This window comes from Trichosurus vulpecula, chromosome 2, assembly GCF_011100635.1.
Source record: "Trichosurus vulpecula isolate mTriVul1 chromosome 2, mTriVul1.pri, whole genome shotgun sequence".
Taxonomy (NCBI): Eukaryota; Metazoa; Chordata; class Mammalia; order Diprotodontia; family Phalangeridae; genus Trichosurus; species Trichosurus vulpecula.
Window position 1 is genome coordinate 14,230,105 of NC_050574.1, and position 11,680 is coordinate 14,241,784.

The following is an 11,680-nucleotide window of genomic DNA, read 5'->3' on the forward strand; positions in this document are numbered from 1 at the left end:
CATCTGGCCCTGGAGATTTTTTCCTAGGGAGTTCATTGATGGCATGCTCAATTTCTTTTTCTGAGATGGGGTTATTATCAATTTTATTGTTTTTTTCATAAAACCAGCTCTTTGTTTTATTTATTAATTCAATAGTTTTCTTGGTTTCAATTTTATTAATCTCTCCTTTGATTTTCAGTATTTCTAATTTGGTATTTAATTGGGGGTTTTCAATTTGCTCTTTTTCTAGCTTTTTCAGCTGTATGCCCAGATCATTGATCTCCTTTTTCCTTATTTTATTCATGTAAGCATTTCGGGATATAAAACTTCCCCTAAGAACTGCTTTTGCTGCATCCCATAAGTTTTGGTATGTTGTTTCATTATTGTCATTCTCTTGAATGAAGTTATTAATTGTTTCTCTGATTTGTTCTTTGGCCCACTCATTCTTTAGAATTAGATTATTTAGTTTCCAATTAATTTTTAGCTTATTTTTCCATGGTTCTTTGTTACAAATAATTCTTGTTGCATCATGATCTGAAAAGTGTGCTTTGACTACTTCTGCCTTTCTGCACTGGATTGTGAGGTTTTTATGCCCTAGTACATGGTCAATTTTTGAGTATGTGCCATGTACCACTGAGAAGAAAGTATATTCCTTTTTATCCCCATTCAGTTTTCTCCAGAGGTCTATCACACCTGCCTTTTCTGAAATTCTGTTTACCTCCTTAACTTCTTATTTATTTTGAGGTTAGATTTATCAAGTTCAGAAAGGGGGAGGTTGAGGTCTCCCAATAGTATAGTTTTGCTGTCTATTTCTTCCTGTGACTCCCTTAACCTCTCCTCTGAGAATTTGTATGCCTTACCACTTGGTGCATATATGTTAAACAATGATATTGCTTCATTGTTTATGGTGCCTTTTAGCAGGATATAATGTCCTTCCTTATCTCTTTTAATTAAATCTATCTTTGCTTTTGCTTTGTCTGAGATTAGGATTGCTACACCTGCTTTTTTTACTTTATCTGAGGCACAATATATTTTACTCCAGCCTTTTACCTTTACCCTGTGTGTATCCCCCTGTTTCAAATGTGTTTCTTGTAAACAGCATATTGTAGGATTATGGTTTTTAATCTATTCTGCTATCCGCTTCTGTTTTATGAGAGTGTTCATCCCATTCACGTTCAGAGTTATGATTTCTATCTGTGTCTTTTTCTCCATCCTATTTCCCCCTGTTTATACTTTTATTTCTCCCTTTCCCCTTTTCCTCCTCAACAAAGTTTTGCTTTTGACCACCACTTTCCTCAGTTTACCCTCCCTCTTTATTCCCCTCCCTTATCTTACCGTTTCCCACTTGCTACTTCTCCCCCCCCCCTTCTGACCACCCCCTTCCCTTTTCCCCCTTTCCCCTCCTACTTCCCATAGGACAAGTTAGATTTCTAAACTTATCAGGGTATGTTATTCCCTTCTTGAACCAGGTCAGATGACAGTAAAGCTCAAATACTTCTCTTCTCCCTCCCTTCTTTCTCTCTACTATAATATGTTTTTGTGTCACTTCGTTTGGTATAATTTACCCTTTTCTACTACCTCCTTACCTCTTCTCTCATAGCCCTCCCTTTACATCTCTTACTTATGTTTTTTATCTTTACATCAGTTAATTTATACAGGCATTCACAATCTATGTGTATCCCTTTCAATTATCATAATAGCTGTACCATTCTCAAGACTGACATATATATGTATGTATATATATATATATATATATATATATATATATATATATATAAAAACATACATAAGATGATGTAATCCCACATAAAGATGCAAACGACCTGCCCTTATTGGTTGATAAGGTTTGTGGGGCTTTTCCCCCTGGTTACCTTTTTATGTCTCTCTTGAGTTTTGTATTTGGAGATCAAATTTTCCATTGAGTTCTGGCCTTTTCATCAGGAAGGTCTGGAATTCCCTTATTTCATTGAATATCCATCTCCTTGCCTGAAAAATTATGCTTAGTTTTGCTGGGTAGTTGATCCTTGGTTGTAGTCCCAGCTCCTTTGCCCTTCAGAACATCATATTCCAATTTCTCCTGTCTTTTAATGTGGAAGCTGATTGATCCTGCGTGATCCTGACTGTAGTTCCACGATATGTGAACTTCTTCTTTTTGGCTGCTTGCAGTATTTTCTCCTTGAGTTTATAGTTCTGAAATTTGGCTATAATATTTCTTGGTGTTTTCAGTTTGGGATCTCTTTCAGGGGGTGATCAGTGAATTCTTTCAATGACTATTTTGCCCTCTGGTTCTAGGATCTCTTGGCAGTTGTCTTTGATAATTTCTTTGAAGATACTGTCAAGGCTCCTTTTTTCATCATGCATTTCCGGTAGACCAATAACTCTTAAATTGTCTCTCCTGGATCTATTTTCCAGGTCAGTTGTTTTCCCAATCAGATATTTCACATTTTTTTTCTATCTTTTCATTCTTAACATTTTGTTTTACTACTTCTTGGTGCCTCATTGATTCATTAGCTTCCACTTGCTCAACTTTAATTTTTAATGAATTAGTGTTTTCATTTTGCTTTTGAGTCTCCTTTTCCAATTGGTTGATTCTACCTCTCAGGGTGTCATTTTCTCTATTTAGATTATGAATCTCCGTGGCCATTTCACCAATCTTATTCTTTAGGGACTTTTCCATTTTTTCCATGTTTTCTTTTACCTCCCTAATTTGGTTTTTAAAATTCTCCTTTAGCTCTTCCAGTAATGCTTTTGGGGCTGGCGACCAGTTCACATTATATTTTGAGGTATCAGATGGATCTATAGTGTCACTGCTGTCCTCTTCCAAATTGGTATTTTGATCATTCTTGTCTCCATAAAAAGAATCTATTGTCTTTGATTTTTTTGTGTTCTTCTTCATGTTGGTTTGCCTTTTCCTGGCTTTACAACAAATTTCTGCCTTTGGGGCTCAGGGCCCTCTGTCCCAGCTTTCTTATTCTGGGGATTGTGAGTCTAGAATTATAGCCTTCAATTTCCTGAGGTATGGGGGAGGGGTCTGGCTCTCTGACTTCTCACTCCCTATGGGTGCTCTCCAGCACTGTTGCTTTTCAGCAATGGTCTCAGCTGTTTGTTGTTTGAGCTGATGTCTGATACTTCCCCTGGGGGAGCAAGAGTACGTCTGGGCCCCTGGTGTTGACCCCTGCCAACTCTGCCTCTCTGGGACTAATGAACTTCTACTATTTGACCACTGAAGGCCCACTTCTTTCTGCTCTGTTCCAGCGTTCTTTTTTTTTCCCCGAGGAAAAAAGGGGGGGGGCAGGGATTAGAGCCGTTTACCTGGCCATTATGTCTCCTGGATGTTCAAGAAGCCGCGTTTCATTCTTTTGGGCTGCAAGCCTCAGGAGTCGGTGTTTCACGGCAGGTGGTGTTGCGCTGCCTCTCCTCGCTTCCACAGACTGCCATCCTGTGTTGGGAGGCCTGGGGATCTCCGCTGGTTTCGGGTGCCCAGCTTTCTCCCAGCCTGTCTCCCACGTGTTGTAGTCTCCTTAATGGGTAGAAAGATGTAGTCTCATCCTTCATTCTGGTTTTAGGATTTTCTATTTATTTATCTGCTTGCATTCTGAGTTTTTATTGAGTTTGTTTCCTCTTGCAATATTTAGTGCTTTGGCCTTTTAAATTATATTTCCCCATTATTTACTTTTTGATTCTTTCCCCTTTGTTGGTGGGTACATCTTAGTAGGTGAGTTACAAAGCTGCATCAGCTTCTTCTCACTGGGGGAATTGGGTGCCTGCCCTGAGTGGCCTCAGAAGTGACAGGAGTGTTCCCAGATGGATTTCAGTCACCTTTCCTTTAGGCCAAGCACATTTATTCATGATGGTCCCCCTGTACAAGTTCCTCTCTTGGGGTTGGTCAATTTGTGAGAAGTAGGGAGGCTGGTGAAGGAGGAGTGCCCAGGGAGTCCTTTAAAGATTAATATTCTCCAGTGTTAATTCATAAGAATTTTACCTTGTCTGAGTTCTCAAATGAATGAAAAAAACATTTATTAAGTGCTTACTATGTGCAGGCACTGTGCTAAACACTAGTGCTACAAATACAAGCAAGCAAGACAGACTGTGTCTTCAAGGGGCTTTTAGTTTATTGGAGGGAGACATCACATAAAGGTGGGTTAGAAAGGAATGGTAGAGGTATTTGTGGGGGCATGGTTTGAGAATGCCCAGGAAGTGGCCTGGTGGCCTGGTGTCAGACAAAATAAAGCCTATCCTGTGGCTACAACTATAATTGCTTTACATCAGGCAAATAATTCCTCCATTCTGATTTTCAGAAAGTCTATTACTTAGATAAGTTTTTCTACTTTCTTTTCTAAGCTATTTATTTGCTTTCTAATTCTTTCATCTAGATCTCCTATTTCACCTTTAATGCTTTAATTTTTGTTAATCTCTTCTAGCCCTATTGGCCAAGCCATTTTTTTCCCTCTGAGGCTCAGCTTGTGGTTGTGGAGTTACTTTACTTCTGGTTTATGTCTTGGGTGTCTCTTCAGTCATACTATCTTTTCATTTTGGCAGGTGTTTTCTTCTGTTCACTTGTATACTTAGTCTCAGTTCCTAGTTTGGGACTTTGTGCTAGGGCCAAGATCTACCCCTCTGGCATGTAATGGTAATGACCAGTTTATATCACAGGAAGCCTAAGTCACATGTGGTGGGAAGAGCTTGCTGAATGAGAGGAACTGTAAGGGTGGAGCAGGAAAGTCTCAGAGCAGTTAGAGCTGAAGGAGAGAGCAGATGTGTCCTAGCTATGCTGTGAAAGTGTTTGTTGGTGGCAAGGCCCCAGCAGGGGACAGGGAGGTTATGGAATGGAATAGTTCTCTGCTGTGATAACGCATATTCATTTCTTTGCTGCTATGATGGATTGGGCTTATTGGTTTTGGGATCTGGTTCTCTGGTGTCTGAATAAATGGTTTACTTCTTCAACCTTCTATATGGAGAGTCTCTTATATTTTGTGATACAGACCTTGTTTTAAATTCTAACTGCTATTTCTTTGACTCTTTGCCACTAGCTTCTCCCTACCATTTCTATTCTCAGAGTGCTGACAGGTTTCAGGCTCACCTGGATCATCTGGAGTCAGAGTACTGTGGTTTTTAGTACCCTCTGGAGCATCCAAAGTCAGAGTGCTATGGACTTTTTGTCCCCTGGGGTATCCCTATCAAAGGTCTCAAGGTCCCAACCCATTGTCTGTCATCAGAGTGTTGTGGCCTTCTGATCCCCCAGAGCTTCCCTGAGTACTCCAGGATTTCTGCCCCTTGGGAATAGAGTCCTGAAGGTTTCTGATACCCATAGGGTTTCTCTTCTCAGAGGATCAACAGACTTCTATGTTTTGCAGGCTTCCCTGGGGGAAGAGTCTTTTAGGTTTCTGGATGTCTTTTCCTCCCCCTAGTCCTGGGCTGGATAAAGAAGCTGACTTGTTTCTCTTTGGATTTCTTGACCATTATCCCTTTTGGGGACATTTTTGGATCCATGCTAAAGTATATGTGAGAAAGGGCAGCTAGGTGGCACAGTGAGTAGAGCACCGGCCCTGGAGTCAGGAGGACCTGAGTTCAAATCCAGCCTCAGAACTTGACACTTTACTAGCTGTGTGACCTTGGGCAAGTCACTTAACCCCAATTGCCCTGCCAAAAAAAGCAAAAGTAAAATATATGTGAGAATTCCGCTGTTGTGCAATCTTTGACACTGCCATCTTAATCAGAAGTCCCTATAACTGCCAGTTTTGCATCATCATCACTACCACTATCATCATCACCATCATGATCGTTAAACACATTTGTCAAGCATAAAGAAGCAAAAAAAAAATCCCTACCCTTAAGGATCTTATATTCTAGTTGGAGAGACAACATGTACATTAAAAGGAATGTACAGGATACATATGAATAGATGAGAGATCTTCCCCTCCAAACTTAGAGGGAAAGACACTAATAGCTGTGGGGGACAGCCTACTGCAGTGGATGGTATAAGAAGATTGAAGGAAGGCAAGGTTTCTAAAAGGCAGAAGTGAGGAAGGAGAGCATTCAGGGTACGAGGGGCAATCATTGCAAACAGGTGGCAGATGGAGCATCATATGGGAGGAACAGGAGGATTGTAAAGTTCCAAGTAGAGAGCACTGTGTAAGAAGATTGGGAAGACAGGCAAAGTCCAGAGTGTAAAGAACTGTTCTACTTTAAAATAAATTTTTATTCATACCTTTTATTTTATATTACCTACGTTTCCTGATATTTCTCTCCCCTTCCTTTCCTAGAGAGTGATCCCTAATAATAAAGAATAGAAAGAGGAATTTTAAAAAAGTTAGCAAACCTAGCCAACATATTGAAAAAGTTTGACACTTACAAATATACTCATGAGTCCTCCATATCTGCAATGAAGTGAAGGTGGGTGTTTTCTGAAGAGCTTTAAATACCAACCAGAGACATTTGCTGTTGATCCCAGAGATAACAGGAAGCCACTGGAGTTTATTGAGCAGGGGTGGGGTGGTGACATTTTAGGTAAATCACTTTGGTAGTTGAATGAAAGATGGAGTAAGGTGGATAGAAACTGAGGCCCATCAGAAAGCTCTTGCAATCATCCAAGTGAGAGGTGATAAAGGCCTGGGGCCTGACCTTCTTCTTACTCAGACTCCTTGACTTCTATTACATGGCTTCATACTATCCCAGGTCCTTATATCAACGTCATAGCCTTGATCTCATGCTCACACATATAACTGCCCTACCTCCATGGTCTAGGTCACAACTTGCTATCATTCTACTTCTCACTTGGCCTCATTGTGGCAGAACTTAGTCTTTGTTCTCACTTCCATTTGCAATTAATTCAACTCTCCCTGTTCTCCCGATTCCTCACTTCCGTTGCAGTCTTGATCCTGTACATTGTCCAACCATACATTTTATTTTGCCATCGAATCTCTTGGCCCCTTGTACTATAGCCACCAATGCCTTGCCAAACCTCAAGCCTGGATTAACCTTACTGTTTTACTGACCTCTACCTCAAAGTCATCTGCTGCTGACTGGCAGAAGCAAGTCAGAGAAGTGGGCCAGTTAGAGCCACTACAAATTTATATGAATTTCAAATTGTCCTTACTCGTGGCCTGGAAGTGCTAGGAATAAATAGAACACTGACAGCCTCCAAATTGGCTCAGACCTCTAGCCCCAAGCCTAGGAGGCCCCAGTTGTAAAAGACTCTCTAGCATGAATCCTCTGTTCTCTACTGCTTTAGGGAAGGTACACCAGGATGCAATTCTTGCCCCTGCACCCTATCACCACCAAAACCATTCTGAGCCTCTATTCTCCAGCTGCAGTCCTGAAGATGTGATCATCTTGATACTGGGGCCCAGGATAGGAGTTGCTACCTCAACCAAAAGGAGGAAAGGAGGAAACAGCCCCCATTTTGCCTGACAATTTGGGCATTGATTCCAGACTGGTCATGGAATATTTGGGGGGCCACGGAAGACAAGAAATAAGACTGGAGACAAAATTTATCTTTCCTCCCCATTTACAAAGGAATATGTGCTTCAAATAAAATAATAACAAATATACAAACACATTCCTCCAACATGTGGGAAGCATAATACCGCTCCCCCTTGCACCATGTCAGTCTCTGGGAAGTGGAAGGGGATCGGGTTTATAGCTTAGTTAAGTTCCTATACAGCACCCAGTTCCAGCAGTTCCAAGTGCTAATCCCCCTTGGGTGGGAAGGAGAGCTGCCCTGGTTTCTTCTAGTATGGCTTCCCTGCTAGGCTGGCTGGCTGCAGCATCCCTCCAGGAATCCTGGCTCCAAAGTTGCCATGGCTACAACTCCCAGTCTAGCGAGGATCACCTGGAACCTGAAACTGAGGGCATGCACAGAACAGAGAGCCCAGATCTATTTCTTGGGGCTAGAGTAAATAGAAGGAAAGCAGGGGAAGGACATCTTTCTCTTCTCACTGGTTCAGTTCATGCCTCCCATGCTGTGGACGAACTGGGATCTTCACCTTCTTGACACAGAAGGAAGGTGCATGAAGAAGACAGTGGCAGAAAGACTGAAGAAGACCATAGTAATTGGCAAGGCTCTGTAAAAGTCTGAAAGGTTCTTTTGAAGGGTGGGGGAAAATCAGCTAGTTCTGTACTTCCAAAGAAAGGGCCTTGGAAGATATCTTCTGTTGAAACAGACATATAATGTCCTCACTACTCCTGTGATTTAACTCACTTCTTATTTTAACTGTACTGTGCAGACCACAGACTTAATAACATTGTCTTGCTCTTTGCCTTTACACATTGTAATGCAGTTTCCTATAATTTTCCAATCTTTTTTGTATCTACAAGTTTGATAAAGGGACTCATGTTCATTTTGTCTGGTTTATAGCAGCCATCCATAGCTGCCTGTCCTAGATTGGAAAATTGAGAAAGTAACATCAGTCTGATAGAATGCTTCCTCTATCCCCTCAACCACAGCTCCTCCATTTCTTGGTTCTGTTCTAGGGTACCCTATCTCTCATCTCTAGGCAGGAAATCTAGAGTTCCCCCTGTGGAGCTTCCTACCCCTCTGCATTCCCCCCACCCTTCAGCCAATGGGCCAATCCTTCAGCAATAGAGGAACCACTAGGCAGCTGCACCAGAATTGAGCCTATCCCCCCATCCAGATTTCCTACCCACTCCTTGTCCCAGGTGCAAAAATGGCTAATTATAGTTCTGCAGCCACCAACACTCCAAGTTACAAACACCCAAATGAAGGGTACAGGACCAGGTTATGGCCTCTCTTCTTCAGTCCCTCAGGAAATAGTTATTTAAGAGGACCATAGGCCACAGTTGGGACAGAATTACTCAGGAGGCTGCTCACAATTTATATATTGAAGAAAGAGGGTTCCCTGTCTTCAGGCAATCCTCTCTTCCAAACTACTATTTCATTTGTTGCAGGCATCCACAGGGTGATCATTTTCCCTCCTTACCTTATGGGTCACTTACCTACCCTTCAAAGGATGTCTAGTTTACTGTCCAAAGAAGTCTGGGTCACTATCTCTTAACCTTGCATGTAGACTCAAACAATGACCATTTTTAGTGGGTTGGTTGGTTGTTGTCCTTTGTTCTTGAAGAGGACCAAAATTACATCACTATGTGAGAGTCAAGTTACGGTGAGTTCTGACTGTAGCTGAACAGAACAACATGAGTTTGGAATGTTCTAGCACAGGTTGGGCACACAGGTCTTAGTCACAGAAGGGAAAAAAGAGGTTGTTGCTTCCAACCAATCATATTGTCCCCCATGCCTCAGCTATGTAACCAGTCGTGTTGTCCTTAACCCCATGATGTCACCTACCCTGTTCTTTTTCTTAGTTCTAAACTTATAAAATAGGTTGTCTTCATTTTGGGGTTGTTAGCATAAATTGAGGCAATCCATTTCCCCCTTTATTAATAGGTTTCTGCCCTACTAATAAACTGTTATCTTGCTCAAAGTGAACATGCCTCAGTCTATCTTTGTTGAATTTCACCAGTGACATTTCAGTGGTTTGTTACTACAAAGGGTGCTGGTACACATATTTTAAGTATGGGGAACCTTTGTTTCTGTCTTCAACAACTTTGGGGTACATGCTTAGCAGTGAGATCTCTGGGTCAACGGGTAGACACATTTTAGTCACTTCTTTTAGAAGCATGAGTCCAAATTGCTTTCTAGAATGGTTAAATGAACCCACAGCTACAAAAGCATTGTGTCTTTCTTTGGTCTCTCCAACAATGACTCTTGCCATCTTCATTCTTCTGAATTTTCTGGGTACCAATGTGAAACTTCAGTTGTTTTGATTTGTATTTCTACTATTAGTGATTTGGAGCAGTCTTTCATATGGTTAAGTTTGCAGTTCTGAAAAACCATTTATATCCTTTGACATTTTGTCTATAGGGGAATGGCTCTTGGTTGTACATATCTGTTACTTCTCTAAACATGCTGGGTATTGTACACTTAGAGATAGTTGATTTTCTCCAATCAACACTTTCCCTTTTTAGTCTAACTGCATTGATTTTGTTAGAGAACGAGCTGTTCATATAATTGAAATGTTCCAGCCTCAACTTCCTCCCCATTCCAGGCCGTCCTCTACTCAATTGCCAAAGTGATCTTTCTAAAATGTGGGTCTTAACTATGTCACCCCCTATTCCATAAACTCCAGTAATTCCTTGTTATCCCTAGGATTAAATATAAAATCTTCTATTTGGCTTTTAAAGCCCATCACAACCTGGTGAGTGTCCTAGAAGTTAGCAGACAACAGCTACTAGAATCTCGATTAGGTGGAAAAAATGGATTGAGTGAACCTCAAAGTTGGAGGGTTACTGACTGATGAAGGCAGAGAGAGAGGGCCTAGAAATGGTAATGGGGAGCAAGAACTATTCTAACTACCCACCATAGACCATTGTAGGTATTCAGAGGGTGGGGGAGAGGAAGGATGTATGCATGAATGTGCAACCAGAGCTGGAAAGGGTGGTTTGGGAAGCTACGTAAACAAGAAGGAGCCAGGTTTCAGTGAATGCAAGAAGATGGAAGGACCAGAAAAGGAACACTTAAGATGAAAACAAGTTTGTTACCTACAGAGAACTCATTAAGGGGAGGTCTTGCTACCTTTTTTTTTATTATGATAGCAACTCCTCTTAGTCATTTTTATTTTCTCTTTTCCAGCAGATTACGCTCCTTGGCAGAGAAAAGAGACATTAAAACAGTATTTAGCAGATCTTTATTCTCTCTGTTGTCAATTATTACTTTATTCTGCACAGGAAGTGGTTCTTTTTTTCTGAGAAAGTTTAAAAAAGCCTTAGAGTTCTTTATCAGTTTAGCTCATTCTTGGTTTTAATTTCTTTCATAGTCTTTATAATACTGTGCCATGCTTTTGTATTCATCTGTTATTTTATTTTTGCATCAATCTCCTTAAAAAACAAAGAAAGCTGGTTTGTGAGTTCATTCTGCATCTACATCAATCTCTTCGAAGGACTGACCTTCCTTCTCATCAGAATTGTCCTCCTCAATTCTGATGAGAAGGAAGGTCAGTCTCCCAAGTCTTCTTGAGTTTCTTTTGGTTCCTATCTATCCTAATAATAGCTAGTAATGAAAGCTAGCAGTTATATACTGCTTTCAGATTTACAAGGCACTTTACAAATATCTCATTTGCTCCCGAAGATTTCAGGGCTATTGGCATCATCTCCATTTTACAGATGAGAAAAATGAAGCAGAGAGGGGAGTGACTTGCTCAGGGTCACAAAGCTAGAATGTGTCTGATGCTGGATGTAAACTCAGATCTTTCTGACTCCAGGGCTAGCATGCTATCCATTGTGCCACCTTGCTGCCTTCCTTTGAACCCAAATGAAATCTGCTCTCCATAGTCTAGTGGGGGCATAGTAGCATATGATGGGCTTTCCTCCAGTTATCAGAAATTCTAGGAGGAAGTTGTTACTTTCCCTCAGAGCTGCCATTGCTTCCATCCCAGCAATCAATTGCTCCATTAGTAAGGATCAGAACCATTTCCCATTAGCTGCATTCTTTTGGATTCCACTCCATCATTATGCCTCTCCCTCCTCCCTTCCTTCCCTAAATTTGGCACTCTCCACTCCCTCCCCACCAAGCTCATTACCAGGAAATTCATCATCGTAGAGATTGCTTCAGCCTTGGTACTCACATCTCATACCTCATCAGTACCCTCTGATTGAAAGGTGAAGCTTCCAATAGCTGTACTCTTTG